The sequence below is a fragment of the Saccopteryx bilineata genome, chromosome 2, assembly GCF_036850765.1.
Source record: "Saccopteryx bilineata isolate mSacBil1 chromosome 2, mSacBil1_pri_phased_curated, whole genome shotgun sequence".
Lineage (NCBI taxonomy): Eukaryota > Metazoa > Chordata > Mammalia > Chiroptera > Emballonuridae > Saccopteryx > Saccopteryx bilineata.
The window spans coordinates 37,954,917-37,973,584 of NC_089491.1; the positions used below are offsets into that span (position 1 = coordinate 37,954,917).

At 41.4% G+C, this 18,668-nt stretch overlaps 1 protein-coding gene across 5 annotated transcripts in view; it reads right to left on the reverse strand.

Annotated features, from left to right (window-relative positions):
• RUSC2 (RUN and SH3 domain containing 2) overlaps positions 1–18,668 on the reverse strand; it is an 88,871-nt gene that overhangs the window by 27,391 nt on the left and 42,812 nt on the right. The window contains exon 1 of one of the 5 annotated variants that reach the window (XM_066256815.1): positions 13,795–13,922. The exons of 3 other annotated variants lie outside the window; for them this stretch is intronic. The gene's annotated coding sequence lies outside the window, so the exon portion shown is untranslated. Of the gene's footprint in view, positions 1–13,794; positions 13,923–18,668 lie in introns of those variants that run through there. One more of the 5 variants, XM_066256819.1, reaches the window with a different exon arrangement.

Here is an 18,668-nt window from a genome sequence, read left to right on the forward strand (position 1 = left end):
TTGGTCCAGGTGCTGAGGACTGCTCCATGGCCTCTGCCTCAGGCGCTAGAATGGCTCTGGTTGCAATGGAGCAACGCCCCAGATGGGCAGAGCATCACCCCCTAGTAGGCATGCTGGGTGGATCCTGGTCGGGTGCAAAGAAGCAATCAAAGAGTACACAACTAAATGGAACAATTAAGTGGAACGAGTTGATGCTTTTCTCTCTCTTTGCCCCTTCTTCTCTCTCTCTCAAATCAATGGGAAAATTAAAAACAAAAACACCTTACATCAACTGTCATCATTTCATAAAAGAAAGCATTTGTCATTTTTCTCATTTCATTGCATTCTGATGCAAACTTCATCAGACTCTAACATCAGTCTATGACAAGTTTAAAGATTAAGTAAATAAATTCTCACTTGACATGGTTATTGTTCTTTTTAGCATATCTGACTTAACGGCCCTTCTAGACTGCACATTCTAAGTTAATTCATCTTTGTATCCCAATATTCAGTGCATAGGACAGTATAATTTTTATTTTGTGTTTCCAATAAAACCTGATCAGGCAGTGGTGCAGTAGCTAGAGCATCAGTCTGGGACACTGAGGACCCACATTCAAAACCCTGAGGTTGCCAGCTTGAGTGTGGGTTCACCAGCTTGAGTGCGGGGTCACTGGCTTGAGCATGGGATCATAGACATGATTCCACAGTTGCTGGCTTGAAGCCCAAGGTCGCTGGCTTGAGTCCAAGGTCACTGGCTTGAACAAGGGGTCACTCGCACTGGTGGAGCACCCTGCCCCCATCAAGGCACATACGAGAAAGCAATGAATGAACTAAGATGCCACAACGAAGAACTAATGCTTCTCATCTCTCTTCCTTCCTGTCTGTCTGTCCTTATCTGACCCTCTCTCTCTCTCTCACACTAAAAAAACAACAACAACAACAAAAAAACAAAACCTAGCACAGTGCTTGGGATAGAGAAGGTGGTTAGTCAATCCTGCTCAATAAGAATAGTCCTGTTCCTTGAGTATAAATGCGTGCACGGTGGGCATAGCTGACTCAAAAGCTTGGAAGACCTTTGCTGCTCATGTTTAAAAAAAAAAAGTCAATTGAAAAAAAGGAATACAGTAACTCTTTATGACCTTGATTTAGGCAACACATTCTTACACATACCAAAAATACAAGTGACAAAATGTAAAACTTTTGTGCTTCAAGGACACAATCAAGATAGTAAAAAGACAAACCACTGAATGGGAGAAAATATTTGCAAATCACATATTTAATAAGGGACTTCTATCCAGAATATATAAAGACTCCCATTTACTCAACAACAAAGACATAGAATCCAACTGAAATATGGGGACTGGGTTTGAATAGGCATTTCTCCAAAGAAGACATACAAATAGTCAATAGCACAGTAAAAGAATCACAACATCATTAATTAGCAGGGAAGTGAAAACCAAAACTTAAATGAAGTACCACTTTACCCTACTAGACTGGCTAAAATAAGAAAAACAGACAATAATAAGTGTTGATGGTACAGAGAAATTAGAACTCTCTCACATTGTTGGGAGGATTTTAAAATGTTGCAATCACTTTGTCTTTTATCTTAGCTATCACCGGGATCCACCCAGCATGCCCACCAGGGGGCGATGCTCTGCCCATCTGGGGCGTTGCTCTGTTGTGACCAGAGCCATTCTAGCACCTGAGGCAGAGGCCACAGAGCCATCCTCAGCGCCCGGGGCCAACTTTTGCTCCAATGGAGCCTCGGCTGCAGGAGGGGAAAAGAGAGACAGAGAGGAAGGAGAGGGGGAGGGGTGGAGAAGCAGATGGGTGCTTCTCCTGTGTGTCCTGGCCGGGAATTGAACCCGGGACTCCTGCACGCCAGGCCGACGCTCTACTACTGAGCCAACCGGCCAGGGCCAACACCAAAAATTTTTATTTTTTTTTATTTTTATTTTATAATTTTATTTTTTTAATGGGGTGACATCAATAAATCAGGATACATATATTCAAAGATAACAAGTCCAGGTTATCTTGTCGTTCAATTATGTTGCATACCCACCACCAAAAATTTTAAAAGCATGCACTTATATTAATTCTTCTTTTTCCTTAACTACCTCTCTCTCTCTTTCTTCTTTCTCTCTCCCCCCCCCTCTCTTCTTTAAGTGAGAAGAGGGGAGATAGTGAGACAAACTCTCGCATGTGCCTGGACCAGGATCCACCCGGCAACCCTTCTGGGGCGATGCTCAAATCAACTGAGCTATTTTTAGTGCCTGGTGCTGATGCTCAAAACAGTTAAGCCACTGGCTGCGAGAGGGGAAAAGAGAGAGACGGGGAAGATGGAGGGGGGAGAAGCAGATAGTCGCTTCTCTTGTGTGCCATGACCGGCAATTGAACCTGGGATGTTCATAAGCTGGGCCAACACTTTATCCACTGAGCCAGCCACCCAGGACCCCTTAACCATTTCTTAAGCACCAAAGTCTGTCTTCTTGTAATACTTGAACTGTCTGAATCAGTTACAATTTTTGAACTTAAAATATTTAAATTATCCATCCTTTCCTACTGAAATCTTTTCTTCCCTTTGGCTTCTATAATACCAGTCCTCCTAGTTCTACTTCTTTAACCATTATTTCTTCATTGTTTAAGAAAAACAATACCTGACCCATATTTAAATGTAGATTTACAACAAGGCTCAGAACTGATTCTTCCACCTAAGAAGTGAAGGTTAGCCCTTCCCATTTCTAAATCTTACCTTCTTCCTGAACTTCCAGAATCAGATCTCCAGTAGCCTGTTTGATACTTCTTACTATTACCTCAAATTCAATACATCTTAAAGCCAAATTGATTTTTCTATTTGAAATTAGCTTCCTTTGGATTACTAGTAACACAAGCTTGAAAATGTTAAGAGTCATCTGGACCCTATTCACATTCAGACAATCACCAAGTCATGCTGGTCTTTCTTCCAATGTATTATTGATCTGATAATTTATTGTGCTTTTGCTATATTACAGCTATTAGGATAAGCACTTACTTACATTATCTCATTTAATCCATAGAGCCACTCTCTAATCTTTATTTTACAGATGAGAAATATGAGGCTCAGGGATATTAACCTTCCTAAGGTAACTATGATAATCTAGGGTTCTGATACAGATCTGTTTGATTCCAAAATCAGTGTTCTTAACCCTCATAATATTACCTTTAAGATTCCCATCCATAATTCCTATCATTCTAATTCAGACCTGTATTACCTCTCCTCTGAATTGTTAGTCTTCTAACTAGTTTTCTGGCTTTCATTCTGGCTCTTTCCTCTCAGCTATCCTATATATAAATACTAATACAAGATCAATCTTTCCAAAGTACTGCCTTCAATATGTCACCTGACTATAAAAAAAGCTTCCAGTGGCTCCCAACCACCTATAGGATAAGCCAAATTCCTTAATGTGGTGTTCAAATTCCTTCCTAGTTACCCAATCATGTTCCAACACATGCCAAATTTATTCTGAATTTTGTTAACGTCGAAGTTTTTCTTCTGAACTTCTTCAATACCAATTGTCTGTTCATTTCATTTGGTACCAAACCTTGGCCATTTGGTTTTCTTTTTTATCTCTTGATGCCATCACATGTTTGAAGTGTGGAGCTGTGACTTAGTCTTATATTTTGACAAGTAATTCTGAGCACAGAGCCTGGGAACTTTAGGGCACCACCCATGTTTGTTTGATAAAGCTACTGGATGGCAAGCCCAGTAGGGCTAGCTGAACCTAAGTCAGCTTTCAGAAGGTTACTTAGCCTGAGAATAGCATGTATGATAAGAAAGAGGAGAGGAGGGGAGACAAAAATGACTGAGCCTTAATAAAGTGCTTAGTAAATAAATCTTCAATGCTGAGATCTTAAACTCTTACCCCTCATTTCTCTCCATTTTCATACTAAGGATGGAACTATGCCTGAGAGACTGTGTCTTCAGTCAGTACTTCCCTACTGTTTATTCCCACAGTCATGACCATAGAGCAAAGGTTGCATGTGATAGCCTGACAGTCACATCTTATATGTCAACAGGTTTAATGTAGCTTGCATAGTAAAAATGCCAACATAAAATTTTTGAATAGTTCTAAAAAAATAATCTGATTTTCCAGCTTGTCTTGCTTGAAAAATCATAACTGACTGTACCAGACATCCATTCCTAGATGGTAACAACAGGCTGGATTTGGGAAGTGGCTGCCCTCATAAGATGGGCATGTGTCCTTCAGTTTGATATGTTCTCACTGCTCCTTATGGTCTTTTGTACCTACCAGCTTCACTGGTTCACTTTCCTCATTTGTATTTGTTGCCTGGATTCTATAAAGCATTTGAGTTTACAACACTTGCTCAGAGAACAGCTATGCTTCTTCCTTATCTCCCCCCATCCTAATTTGCCTCACATTACAATAATGTTCTCTGCAGTATTACTTGCAATGGCAAAAAACTGAAAATATTCTAAATATCAAATAGAAAAACAGTAGCCTAGCTATGCAATGAAATATAATAGAGCCATAGAAATTACGTTTATAATGACTGTTTACTGGTATAGAAAAAGGCTTACAAGAGAGTTAAAAAAGTAGGATGTCAAATTATATAGACTTTTGCTACCTGCATTACAGTGAACAAGGTATTAAAGGATTTCCTTTTGTAAAAAACTAAATCCTATATAACATATACTTTTAAAAACAATTCAGGACTCACAGTAAATAGAAGAAATTTCCGAGTCTAACCCCCCTACTCCCTAAAAGGGCAAAAAATCATGAGCAAGGGGTAAGTAAGCAAGGGGGAGAACCAGAGTTCCTTGTGGGCCAATTCCCCAAGCACTCTAATTGTGTGGTCCAAATGACAAGCCTTGGACCTCTAGAAAGGCAAGGATGCTAAATTGAGACTCCCACATTAATCTGAGACCCTCAAAGTAAGCTTAAGTGAGCCAGGGTTGGGTTCACCTCCACCTTTTGGCAGAAGCAGTAACAAACCTTCTCTGGAGAAAAATATCCCCAACTTAAGTCAACAAGATTCTCAAAACTAAAGAGCAAGCAAAAATTAGCTTATATCAAAGATCATAAATACACATGGAAGCAAGATTCTATGAGTGAGTGACAGAGGAAACAATATACATTTAAATTGCAAGAATTTCATGGCCTGACCTGTGGTGGCGCAGTGGATAAAGCGTCGACCTGGAACACTGAGGTCGGCGGTTCAAAACCCTGGGCTTGCCTGGTCAAGGCACATATGGGAGTTGATGCTTCCTGCTCCTCTCCCTGTTCTCTCTCTATCTCTCTCCCTCCCTCTAATAAAAATGAATAAATAAAATCTAAAAAAGTAAATAAATTGCAAGAATTTCAGATATTAAGAGTGTCAGATACAGAATACTTATCAGCTATGTATGAAATGTTTTGAATAAAGGATGAAAATCTCAAAGATAAGCAAGTAGCAAGAAATTATTAGAGATGCAGGGGTGGTGAAAATAAAACATATATGAATATAATCACTGGTTATTTAGCATTCCTATGTCTGGATCAGCCGATTTTATGAGGAGTCATTATGTTAAAAAAAAAAAGGATGTGGAGACTAAGGAGAGATACATTAGACCTCCTGCTGTAGATCTAACAGTACCCTATTCAAAACAGTGTGTGAAAGTGCTCTACAACTATAAACATTTTATAGAAAGGCTAGCATACATTGATGATTTTTGATAGTTGAAAGATAATGATTTCAATTATTTCTTCTACATTTATTAGTTGGCATTCTAATATAAAAAAGATTTTCCTTTTCCTTCTTTTCTTCCTCCCTCCCTTCCTTCCATTATTTATTTGGTATCAGTACAGACTCTTGGATTCCTTTTCTTTCGAAAAATTCAGTGGTTTCAATCCATTGCAGGTATGCTTGATTTTGATGCTCTAATTGTCTTAGATTTGGCATTATTTGCCTCTTTTTTTTTTTCACTGTTAAGAGAATTTCAAAATTATTTATTTTGGAATAATTTTTAGAAAAGTTGCAAAGATAGAGTTCCTGTATATCCATCAACCAGTTCCCCTATACAACCATAGGACATTTGTCAAAACAAAGAAATAGACGTAGAGGATATTACTATTAACTAAACTTTCAGGCTATTTGGATTTTGCCATATTTTCTGCTAATGTCCTTTTTCTATCATGTGGCCTTTAAAAAAAATTTTTTTTTCTTATTAAGTGGGAGGCAGGGAGGCAGAGAGATAGACTTCCACTTGTGCCCTGACCAGGATCCACCTGGAAAGCCCTCTATGGGGTGATGATCTGCCCATCTGGGGTGTTCCTCTGTTGCTCAGCAACTGAGCTATTTTAGTACCTGAGGACAGGCCATGGAGCCATCCTCAGCACCCAGGGCCAACTTGCTTGAACCATTTGAGCCATGGCTGTGGGAGATGTGAACAGAGAGAGAGAGAGAGAGAGAAAGAAGAGGGAGGGGTGGAGAAGCAGATGGTTGCTTCCCCTGTGTGTCCTGACTGGGAATCAAACCGAGGACTTCCACAATGCCAGGCTAATGCTCTACTGCTGAGCCAATCAGTCAGGGACTCATTTGACTTAAAAAAAAACCTAAATGTATATATAAATCTATAAAACTTAATTTAATTAAAAAACAAAGCCAAAATTTAAAAAAGAAGACATGTAGACGTATACAAAAGGCACTGATGATATAGCTTGGATGATGTTATAAGTGCAGCTTAGCAAAGAAAAAGATCTATATTTCCCTCAATCAAAACACTGAGTAGTTTAGAAAACCATCCAGTCTAATTATTAGTGAAAGTAGGCAGTACTAAAAAAATACCACTATGTGATCTTAGTAGACCTCTGTCCTTAGTCTTTCTCAGTAATCACTCTGCTTATCTTTCACCTTTCACCTCTGCTTATCTTTCTTTGGAAATCAACAATAAATATTTTTGCTTTGTTGACCTAGTCAGGTATTCTCTATACCAGCAACAATCTATGTTAGGTAACTCCTTTTAACTGTGTTTTCACCTCAGACTGCATGATTGATTCCAACAAAAAAAGCCAGAAGTGCTCAAATTGTAACAAATCAAAATAAACTATGATATACTATATATTTTTTGCTGATGTAGAAGCATCCAAAGGCCATTAATAATTATCATCTCAGGAGTCAATCTACCCACTGTACTCCTACTGTATATAAAGTACCATGCTGGATGTTTAGGGGTAGAGTCCAAACTGAGGAGATCAAAATTTTATTAAAATTACTGCTAACATGCCTCTGGAGAGGACTAGGGCAACAAAAAAGATGTTTTGGGATGTGAGATAAGGGCTAGTACAGTAGTTTCAAACTTTTTCAGCCCCATGACATCAAACAGAACTACTCTGGCTGAAGCAGGCGAGGACTAATGTCCCATATACTCCAACTCTCTCTCCATTCTACACTATTAGGACCCCAAAGGCACCTTCAGGGCATTCTAGGGCTTAGAGCAATGGTTCTCAAACTTTTTGAAGTCGGGTGCATTTAAAATCCTACAAATAATTATAGGTGCACTATATACAAATTTCTGAGAAATATGTTATAATAATTAAGTCAAATATTAAAGAAAAAAAAAGTCCAAGCATGCTTTTATGATAATTAAACGAAATAAATACAACAAAATTAAATTTATTCTGACATTAAAACACATTTTTATGTAACATTTTTTGTTATGTTTTTCAGAATTTGTAAAAAAGAGGGGTTAAAAAATAAAAAAATGACAAAAAAATTATCTTTTTATATATATAGATACATTCTTAGTAAGATTTAGTAAATCTGGCAGGTCCTGGTGCGAATGTGTTGTTTTTCATTCTTGTGTTTATGAGAAACACGAGCCTGATGTGTCCTGGCAATTTCTTCAATATTTGGCATATATTTGAAAGGTAAATTCTCATTTCCTCATCGAAGAATTCCTCTCTTTTTACTCTTAATTGTGTTGAGGGTAGAAAATCCTAATTCACATAAATAGGGTGTTGAAAATTATAATAATATGTTCAAAGCTTTTTTAGATATTGCGACATATTTTTCTTTTATAGAAATCCAAAAGGCTTCAAGAGACTATTCCTTATGTCTAATCATCAATCCAAAACCCCCACCATACATATCATCTTAACTTTACACCAAACAAAGGATAGAAGAAACTTGCCTCCAGTCTTTCCAGGGAACATGGAGGGTAGTATAAACAATCCAGCACCACAGCTTAACAGCCTTTTGCAACCTAATCAGGCAAGTGATGAGGGTTTGGGCAGACTGTCAGCTTACAGCCAATTCTCCACACCTCTGTCCCCCAAAAATCTAAACTCCAAAAACTGTTGGTTTTTTGGTCCCCAACAGGCACATATTTCTCTGGAATACCATAGGGCACACCTGGAAATCTTCTAGGGCTCACCAGTGTGCCCTGGCGCACACTTTGAGAACCACTGCCTTAGAAGACACTCTGAAAACCTCTGGGCAAAGGTAAGACAGCATGGTTTGTTGAGTGCTGAGGCTGAAGAAATGATCGGCTAATAAATAGCATCTCTTTCTTTGTGTCTCAAATAAAATATGTTTGAGGAATGATGTTGATTAATTGCACTAACTTACGTCTGAATACAGAAATGAACTTTCTGCACAAATATGGAAAATCAGTTTGTATAACTGCCTACCAAGGTTCTATGTATTTATAGGCCATGAGATTTGATGGAGACTGAATTTCCTACAAGTACTTCTCTCTGAAATGTGTTGAAAGATGCTGAAAGGATTTGGAGATTTAAGATTTGTGATTCCTGTGGCTGTGTGGGCTGAGCTGCAAGGAGAGAATAAACAGGTTGTTAAGATGTCTGAGAGCACCTGGCTATGGCAGCAGGAGTCCGGTTCTACAAAGGGAAGCGCAGCCAACCTCCAGGAGTTCACCTGTCTTTCTTCTGGGCTGCGTGTAGCTGCTCCTTCCTAGGTGGGGAGGCCACTGTTTTGAATTGGTGTTATGTTATTTTGGATTCAAGCGAGGCCAGCCAGCACGGTAGGACTGTTGTAAGAGACCTAGCCTGAAGGGCTGTCCCAGACACACCCAGCTGCTTGCTATCAGGCTTCTCTGATACAGAGTCCTCTTTCTAAACACAGAGCTTGTTTTGCTGATGGCTTCTCAACGATGTTACAGAAAAGTTCGGCTAAAAGTCCAAGTCAAATACACTCTAAGTCTGGCTCTAAAGTAGAATGGGCTCTTTTCTTTTTTTTATTTTTTGTATTTTTTTTTCTGAAGCTGGAAACGGGGAGAGACAGTCAGACAGACTCCCGCATGCGCCCAACCGGGATCCACCCGGCACGCCCACCAGGGGCGAAGCTCTGCCCACCAGGGGGCGATGCTCTGCCCACCAGGGGCGATGCTCTGCCCCTCCAGGGCGTCGCTCTGCCGCGACCAGAGCCACTCTAGCGCCTGGGGCAGAGGCCAAGGAGCCATCCCCAGCGCCCGGGCCATCTTTGCTCCAATGGAGCCTTGGCTGCGGGAGGGGAAGAGAGAGACAGAGAGGAAGGAGGGGGTGAGGGTGGAGAAGCAAATGGGCGCTTCTCCTATGTGCCCTGGCCGGGAATCGAACCCGGGTTCCCCGCACGCCAGGCCAACGCTCTACCGCTGAGCCAACCGGCCAGGGCCGAATGGGCTCTTTTCTAAAGCCACCTAGTGTGGGTATCTCGTTTGCCCTTATGAATTGGAAATATGCAGGCACTTTTAATATAACCAAAATCACTGATAGAGACTATTCAGGTGAGGAATCCCCAACAGGTTCCAAGACTGTTACCTCTTAGGCTCAGCTATACCTGAAGCTCCAAAGGCCTCAATTCAGTGACTGGAGACTGCAGCACTGGGAATTATTACCCAGGAAAAGAATGAGCTAGGCCCTGGCCGTTTGGCTCAGCGGTAGTGTCGGCCCAGCGTATGGGAGTCTCGAGTTCGATTCCCAGCCAGGGCACACAGGAGAAGCTCCCATCTGCTTCTCCACCCTTCCCCCTCTCCTTCCTCTCTGTCTCTCTCTTCCCCTCCCACAGCTAAGGCTCCATTGGAGCAAAGTTGGCCCGGGCACTGAGGAAGGCTCCATGGCCTCCGCCTCAGGAGCTAGAATGGCTCTGGTTGCAACAGAGCAACACCCCAGATGGGCAGAGCATCACCCCCTAGTGAGCATGCCGGATGGGTCCCGGTAGGGCGCATGCAGAAGTCTATCTTCCTCCCGACTTCTCACTTCAGAAAAATACAAGAAAAAAAAAAAAAAAAAAAAAGAATGAGCTAGAAGCCACTGACCTCACTGAGTTGTAAAGGGTTGCTTTCCTTTATTCCTTAAGAATCTGATAATAAACTCAACTTTGTCCTAGGGTCTCACTCTGCTCAAAAGGAATTATACCTAGAAAAAATTATTCTCTTTCACTGATCCAGCCAGCAAGTGTATGCCTTTCTCCATTAGGTCAACCATTTGACTCCTTCCTTAGCTCAACCCATTGCACCTGTTTGGAGGCAGAAGGATGAATCAGATGACTTCCTAAGGTCTTTTCAAACTCTAAGTATAAAACAAACCAGGTTAAAACCTGTGACCTAAAAGTGGGATAGCTGGGTCAAGAGGCAGTTCGATTTTCAGTTTTTTGAGGAATCTCCATACTGTTTTCCACAGTGGCTGCACCAGTCTGCATTCCCACCAGCAGTGCAGGAGGGTTCCCTTTTCTCCACATCCTCGCCAGCACTTATTCTGTGTTGTTTTGTTGATAAGTGCCATTCTGACTGGTATGAGGTGATATCTCATTGTGGTTTTAATTTGCATTTCTCTAATGATTAGTGATGTTGAGCATTTTTTCATATGCCTATTGGCCATCTGTATGTCCTCTTTGGAGAAGTGTCTATTCATCTCTTTTGCCCATTTTTGGATTGGGTTGTTTGTCTTCCTGGTGTTGAGTTTTACAAGTTCTTTATAAATTTTGGTTATTAACCCCTTATCAGACGTATTGTCAAATATGTTCTCCCATTGTGTAGTTTGTCTTTTTATTCTGTTCTTGTTGTCTTTAGCTGTGCAAAAGCTTTTTAGTTTGATATAGTCCCATTTGTTTATCCTGTCTTTTATTTCACTTCCCCGTGGAGATAAATCAGCAAATATATTGCTCCGAGAGATGTCCGAGAGCTTACTGCCTATGTTTTCTTCTAAGATGCTTATGGTTTCACGGCCTACATTTAAGTCTTTTATCCATTTTGAGTTTATTTTTGTGAGTGGTGTAAGCTGGTGATCTAGTTTCATTTTTTTGCAGGTAGCTGTCCAATTTTCCCAACACCATTTGTTAAAGAGGCTGTCTTTACTCCATTGTATTTCCTTGCCTCTTTTGTCAAATATCAGTTGTCCATAGAACTGTGGGTTTATTTCTGGGTTCTCTGTTCTGTTCCATTGATCTATATGCCTGTTCTTATGCCAGTACCAGGCTGTTTTGAGTACAACGGCCTTGTAGTATAACTTGATATCAGGAAGTGTGATACCTCCCACTTTATTCCCACTTTTAGGAATATACCCCAAGGACACCATAGAACGGCTCGAAAAGGAGAAATGCACCCGCATGTTTGTGGCAGCATTGTTCACAATAGCGAAGATCTGGAAACAACCCAAGTGTCCGTCAGAGGACGAGTGGATTAAAAAGCTTTGGTACATATATACTATGGAATACTACTCAGCCATAAGAAATGATGACATCGGATCATTTACAATAACATGGATGGACCTTGACAACATTATACGGAGTGAAATAAGTAAAACAGAAAAAAAACTAAGATGAATCCATACATAGAAGGGACATAAAAATGAGACTCAGAGACATGAACAAGAATGTGATGGCAACAGGGGCGGGGGGATGGGGGAGGGGGGATGGGGTGAAGAAGGAGAGAGGGGTTAGGGGAGGGGAGGGGCACAAAGAAAACCAGATAGAAGGTGACAGAAGACAATTTAACTTTGGGGGAGGGGTATACAGCACAATCAAATGTCAAAATAATCTAGAGATATTTTCTCTCAACATATGTACCCTGATTTATCAATGTCACTGCATTAAATTTAATAATAATAAAAAAAACACCTGTGACCTAAGGGAAGGTTCTTACAGAGGGTACTAAAAATATCCTCCTTCTCATCGTTTTGCCTTTCAAAACAAACAAACACACACACACACACACACACACACACACACACACACACCCCTATATTCCCAGGTACTTCTAGCTACTACAGTTATAAGTCTCTAGAGAGTGCGAGAATTTGCTGTAAATCCTATCTCTGTTGAGGATGTAGGCTAGAGAGAGAGAGAGGAAAACTATAGAGAATTAGGAAAGATTTAGTTCCTACCTTGACAGACTGAGTTCTTCAGATGGGGGATGGAGGATGCAGCAGTGAAGGAGGCCCACAGGATCAAGAGAAGGAGAGATAAAGCCTCCTAATGCTAGGTGCAGGTGAGCAGCAAGGGAGCAGGAAAACCAAGGCCAGAGACAGTTACCAGCAGTGGGTGCCGAAAGGCCCACTCTATGAGCTGCTGTGCATGGAGGATAGCTCGCCAGTGTGTATTTGTAGGAGCAGTTAAGTTAGCTGGACAAAAAAGGGTCTTATGCTTCTCCTTGACTGTTCAGTGTGGTCAACCCCTTGCTTTTCTTTAGGTTGTTCCTTTTGGCTCCAGGGCTCTAGGAAGCAAGGCCAGAGTGTTTTTTGCTTCCCCTCCCCCTAGGCACTGAACTGAGGTGTGCAAGTTGGTAAACTGCTATTCAGTCTGTCAAAAGCTGTAAATAAAAGGCCACATATGCACAGTGAAGTAGGGTATGAGAAGAATCTAGATTGAATTACACAAGCCAGTTGTGGAGACAGGGTGGGGTAGGCAGGAGAAAGGAAAGAGAAGTCTAGCTATCCCTGAAGAAAATATTTTCATTCTCGCATACTCCTCCATCAGCATGACCACTAGAAACCATCAGAGCCTTGCTCCTCAAGGTCCCAGTCTGGACTTTGTTTCAGCAGAGGAGTCACAGTCTTGGAGATTCCTCAGAGTCGAAGCCTTTCCCAGAGGTCACTTATCTGCTGGTAGACATTAGGTGACGGTCTCCACGTGCAGCTCACCATGCTTGGTTAGAGCACTGGGACTACCTCACTAGCAGGTGGCAAGATAGACTATTTCTGTACTCCAGTTATTTGATATTTGTTTTAGTTATAGGACTAAAGTGAGAGTAAATTGATGTTTACTTAAGCATAATAATAATAATTTAAAGCAGGTGGCTGGAGTCTGGCCTGAGTCCTGGTTATTCAGGAACCTAGCTAGGTTCTATGATTCAGAGAACAGATTTTGGTGTGTGCAAGTCTGGGTTCAAATTTGACACACTGCTTTGCCAGCAGGGAACTTTGGGAAGTTACTTAATTTCACTAAATTCAGCTTCCTCATTTGTAAAACTGTTAATATGTTTTCCCTCAAAGGTATGAGGCACTGTTAAATAAGATATTGTATGTAAAGTGCCTGACAAAAGGTAAGTGCTCAGTTATGGTCACTATTACTATTATATTGTTGGCAGAGGACCAATGGAGTCCTTTCCTCTCTCCTTTCCCATTTCCCAGAAAACCTAAAGGCTCTAGGTCCATGGAACCAGCAGGCAAAATCTCTCTAAAAGAGCCAAAGGAAATAGAAAGCGTCATATTCCCTTTTTTCCCTTCTCAGTACTCGGTCTGAATCAGTCATCTTGTGTAGATTATACTCTAGACTGGCAGGCTGGCCCTGTGAACCTAAGACTCTCCCAAATCAAAGATGCTAATTCATCTCTAGTATTACCTGCTGTGGGGCATGCTCCCAGACTGATGGTGCTTCTCCAGGGCCCCAGATCAGATCCCAGTAGGTGTAGGAAAGAAACAGTCTGATCCCATGCTGGCAGGAGAGGACTGTCCAGGCTGCTGTCTGCCCATCACAGCTGCCTGTGAGGCCAATGGGTTAATAATAGCAACTCTGATGCCAACGGATTAAGACAGCACTGTAGGAGGTGTTTATTTTTACACTCTGGCGTCAGTATCAAGTTCTACTGGTTATTGCCCAAATCTAGGGCAGCTTCCTGCTATAGGAGCGGCCTCAGGCTTCTTCAGGATACTAAGTTGGATTCTGGTGGAAGTGAGCCTTGTTGAGAACAGTTCACTAACAAGGACAGGGAAGGGGAAAGGGAATAGAGCTGTCTGGTTCCAAGGGACCAGGTAGACCTCAAGCAAGAGCCATTGTTTACAATATTCTCCTGAGTCAGTAGGTCCTGGACAAGAGACCTAATACATTGTTTTGGAAGGGCCTTACACACAGGCTTTCTCACACACATACATACACATACGCTCACACACACACTGGTTGCATTGAAATTATCTGAATAAAACCAAGGAAAGATTGTCACTCAACCTTCCAGAAGCTCAGCCTTGTCCATCACAAGTCCCAGATTAGTGTAATGAGTGCTGACATTGTTAAGAAAGAAAAAAAAAGAAAAGAAAAAAAGAAAAACCTCACCTGGGAGGGTTTTGTAGGATATTTAAAACAAAGGAAGGTTAGGCTGATCCTCAATTGTTTTGTACAGAGTTTTTAGCAGGTATATCAAATCCTTTAAAAATTTACTTGGCCAGAGCTTCTTTCCTAGACATAACACAATAGGATAGAAACACCAAGAAACAAGCCCTCATCTGGTCAGAAGCCAGTGCCCAGAAATTTTTCTCCAAAAGCCTCTTTATCCCCAACTTCTAGAGAATGGGGTCCCAAGGACCTTATACTTTGACCATAGTATCTGGAACTCTGGATATCCCACTTATCCCCCTGAAAGACAGCTCCTAACACAGATTTCGCCCCATCCCATTAGGCAGACAGGGGTGTGAGGAGGCTGACAGCTGGACAGCTGATGTAAATAGATGTAGACTGGGGCCACGTGCACAGCAGACTGCCATGGAATGACAAAAATGCACCACACACCGGGGAGGAATGTTGAAGTACAAAGCAAGCAGCCAAGCAAGCACACAGTACCTATGACTCCATCATCTTCCTGCCTGTGGCTGACTCATAACCATTGGCAGTGACACTGTAGTAAGGTACCAAAAAGCTGAAAAATTAATATTGATATTCTAGGAAGAAAGGTCAGGCTTTCCTGTCCCATCCTTCCTTTGGGGAGGGGAGGGAGAAGAATGTAGAAGTTTCTGGCTTGCAAGAACAATGGGTCATTTAGTTTTAAATCTAAAATAAAGGTTAAAACTTCTTCTCTTTCAATGGGAGATAGAATTTACATGCCACCCTATATATATATTTTTATTTTTTGTATCTTTCTGAAGCTGGAAACGGGAAGGCAGTCAGACAGACTCTCGCATGCGCCCGACCGGGATCCATCCAGCACGCCCACCAGGGGGCGTCGCTCTGTTGCGACCAGAGCCACTCTAGCACCTGAGGCAGAGGCCATGGAGCCATCCCCAGCGACCGGGCCATCTTTGCTCCAATGGAGCCTCGGCTGCGGGAGGGGAAGAGAGAGACAGAGAGGAAGGAGGGGGGTGGTGGAGAAGCAGATGGGTACTTCTCCTGTGTGCCCTGGCCGGGAATCGAACCTGGGACTTCCGCACGCCAGGCCAATGCTCTACTGAGCCAACCTGCCAGGGCTTTACCACCCTATATTGATTGAGGTTCCTCCCCCTTCCTGGAATCCTGTGAGTAACATATATCCCTAGGCAAAGGAGGGAAGATGAACCCTAAAAGATTTGTAAACATCTTTGATTGTGTTACCTTGAAAGTCTTAATGTTTTTGTGTATCCCCTTAATAAATGTTGTAAGCTTGTGCCATGATGTCATGCTCTCCCCTGCCCATGTGTAATCAAGGGTATATAACCAGCCTCTGAAATGTTTTTGGTGCACATGATTTGGGTTTGCAATTGCCCCATGTCAGCCATATGCAGCCAGCATATTTAATTCTCCTCCTTTAATAAAACTCTTCAAAATTCATCTGGACTTGGTAAACCCATGGAATTGAGGTACAGGTACTTCACAACACAACATATCAATTTCTTGAGGAGCCAGGGTGCTGGTAGGAAGGTAGGCTAGTGAACCACTCATTCAATACATTTTTCCCCTGTCATTCAAGGCTTATCCACCCAGTCATCAGAAAAACAATACAACCTCAGAATCAACCAGTTTTGTTCACTAGCGATATGAGGTTTGATCTCAGCTCCATCTGGAAGCTACCCATGCCTTGGGGAGTGGCAGGATGCCCAAGGATAGGAACACTGCTTTCATTCTTGGTTTTTCTCTGACTTGCTAGGTCATCTGGGGGCAGGGTACCTGTCCTCTCAAAACTCCAGGTTTACCATCAGAAAAGGAGCTAATTGTATGTATCTTCTGATATTGTGGCAAGGAAAAAAATTTGAGCAACTAAAATAACAGGTAGCAAGAAATGTAAATGCTGTAAATTCTTTGAACTAAAGAGTTTCAGAAATATAATGGTCATTCATGCATATAGGTAGAAAACCCTGCCTTCTGAAGTTTTCCTTTTTCTAGGTCACAGTGACCATTTGGGAATTGAACCTGGTCTGCACCTGGGGTGCAGTTCCTGTCTTTCAGGACTAAAATCCCACCAGTAGTTTGAGGAACAGTTGAAACAGAAATCTGCTTCCCTAGACAGAAGGTATAAATTTCCACTAAGGTGTGCTAGAGAAAGTAGAAATATGCAAGCAAAAAGAAAAACCTCCACTTACCCACTTATTCCATTTACAAACCCAATTCTCCCCTAGTCCTGGGCTCAGGACACAGATATGAGGCTTGTATTCCATTGATAAAGCATTCAGCAGCAATACTTACAAACTGGATTTAGCCCAAAGGCCTGAGAAAGCAGTGTTAATGAAAGGATGCATTCCATTGCTCAGTTAGAACAAAGGCAATACTGTATTCTAAACCCAACAAAAGCCTTCACTCTTTCTAGCCCAGCAATCCCGCAGTGCGGGGTTAGTTAGCCAGGTCTCCAGAGCTCTTGGAGAAGAGAAATAGAAATCTATTCTTTGTTGATGCTCATGCCTCTTTTTCTGCAAGTGCCAACCTGAGATTCAAAACAGATGTTCTGACACCCTGCAGCTTCTGGTGAGACCCACCTCCTTTCAGCAAACTCTACCTGTAATGGGCCAGACAGTAAATTGTAAATAAAAATAAGTAAAGGGATATATAGTGAATATTTAGATTGTGGGCCACATAATTCTGCCGTATATATATTTTAAAGAGTAAAATATGTAAAAACTTTAAAATGTAAAAATTATTCTCAGTTTGTGGGCTATAAAATCATGGGCTGTAACTGGCTGATCCCTATACTAAATCCTAAAGGACTGTCTATTCAAGGTCTATAACTCAAGATTCTGACTTTCTGGGTCTGCCTGAGATCCTCTTTCCTCTTCCTGAAGGGCTGGTGCATGTATTTCAGCGGCAGCTCCCCTCTAAGGAGCCACTGAGGAATGTGAAGGAGGAATTCTGAGGTTATTTGTATTGGAGCTGACAGACTGGTTAATTCCCCTCATATAAAGTGTTTCAAAAACATCTGTGGAATTTAGTTTATTGCATTATCATTCTGGAGTACAGACTGAACCATAAACAGTCTTTATCTTTTTATTTTTGCTTAATAATACTATCCCATGTCTCTACCAGGCCTTTTTTTTCCTTCCCCAAACCCACACTTGAATTGGCTCAGGTCCCAAACCCTTCTCTTCTCCCTACTCATCCTACTTCTATATGTGGTATGGTTGTGGATAGCAAGGAAACTATCAACAGTCAGAAGGGTTTGGGAATATAAACATGGATAAAAGACATGATGGCAGGGGTGAGCTCATTTTGAGCAAAGACTTAGGGCTGACTGTGAATCTAGAATTTATCACAAGTAGCTCCAGGCTTTGTAAACAGGGATCAAACTGTTATAAAAGCTAAGAATATTGTGCAGTGTCAGGAATCACTGGAGTTATACCTTCTCACACACCACATACTAGAAGGAAATGAATGACTTACAGCTAAAGGCTAATGCTTATAATAATAATAGCTATTATGTACTACCTACTCTGCTACCCACTGTTAGATGTTTGCTATAAATGCATTTCTAATTTTCACAATAACCCTGAAAAAGATACTATTACCCCCATTTTGCAGTTGAGGGAAACTAAGGCTCTTGCAGAGATAAATCTGATCCAAGATCACAGAGCTAAAAAGTAGGCGAGTTGGGCTTGGAACTCTTACCTGACTCACTCCAAATCCCTTGCTCTTTCCACTATAATATACTGCTAATATTCTTGGTGGAGAAGAACAATAAGAAGATGCTTTAATTTAGGTCCTGGTTAAACTTTGTTCTAAATAGTAGCAATCTGTTGGTCTGCTCTTTTCTATAGTCTCAATATTAATGAATGACAAGGTGCTTAAAATCACAAGCATGACAATTTTGCATGCTAGTGATTCAGATCAAATCAAGATAGCTATCTCACATTTAAGTGGAGGCCTTATGTGAGCTAACACTTGTTTATTTTTTACAACAATAAACAGGATTTTAATATGTGAAATCTTTGCCTAGTAGCCAAGTCTCTTTTCTTTCTTTCTTTTTTTTTGTATTTTTCTGAAGTTGGAACGGGGAGAGACAGTCAGACAGACTCCTGCATGCGCCCGTCCAGGATCCACCCGGCACG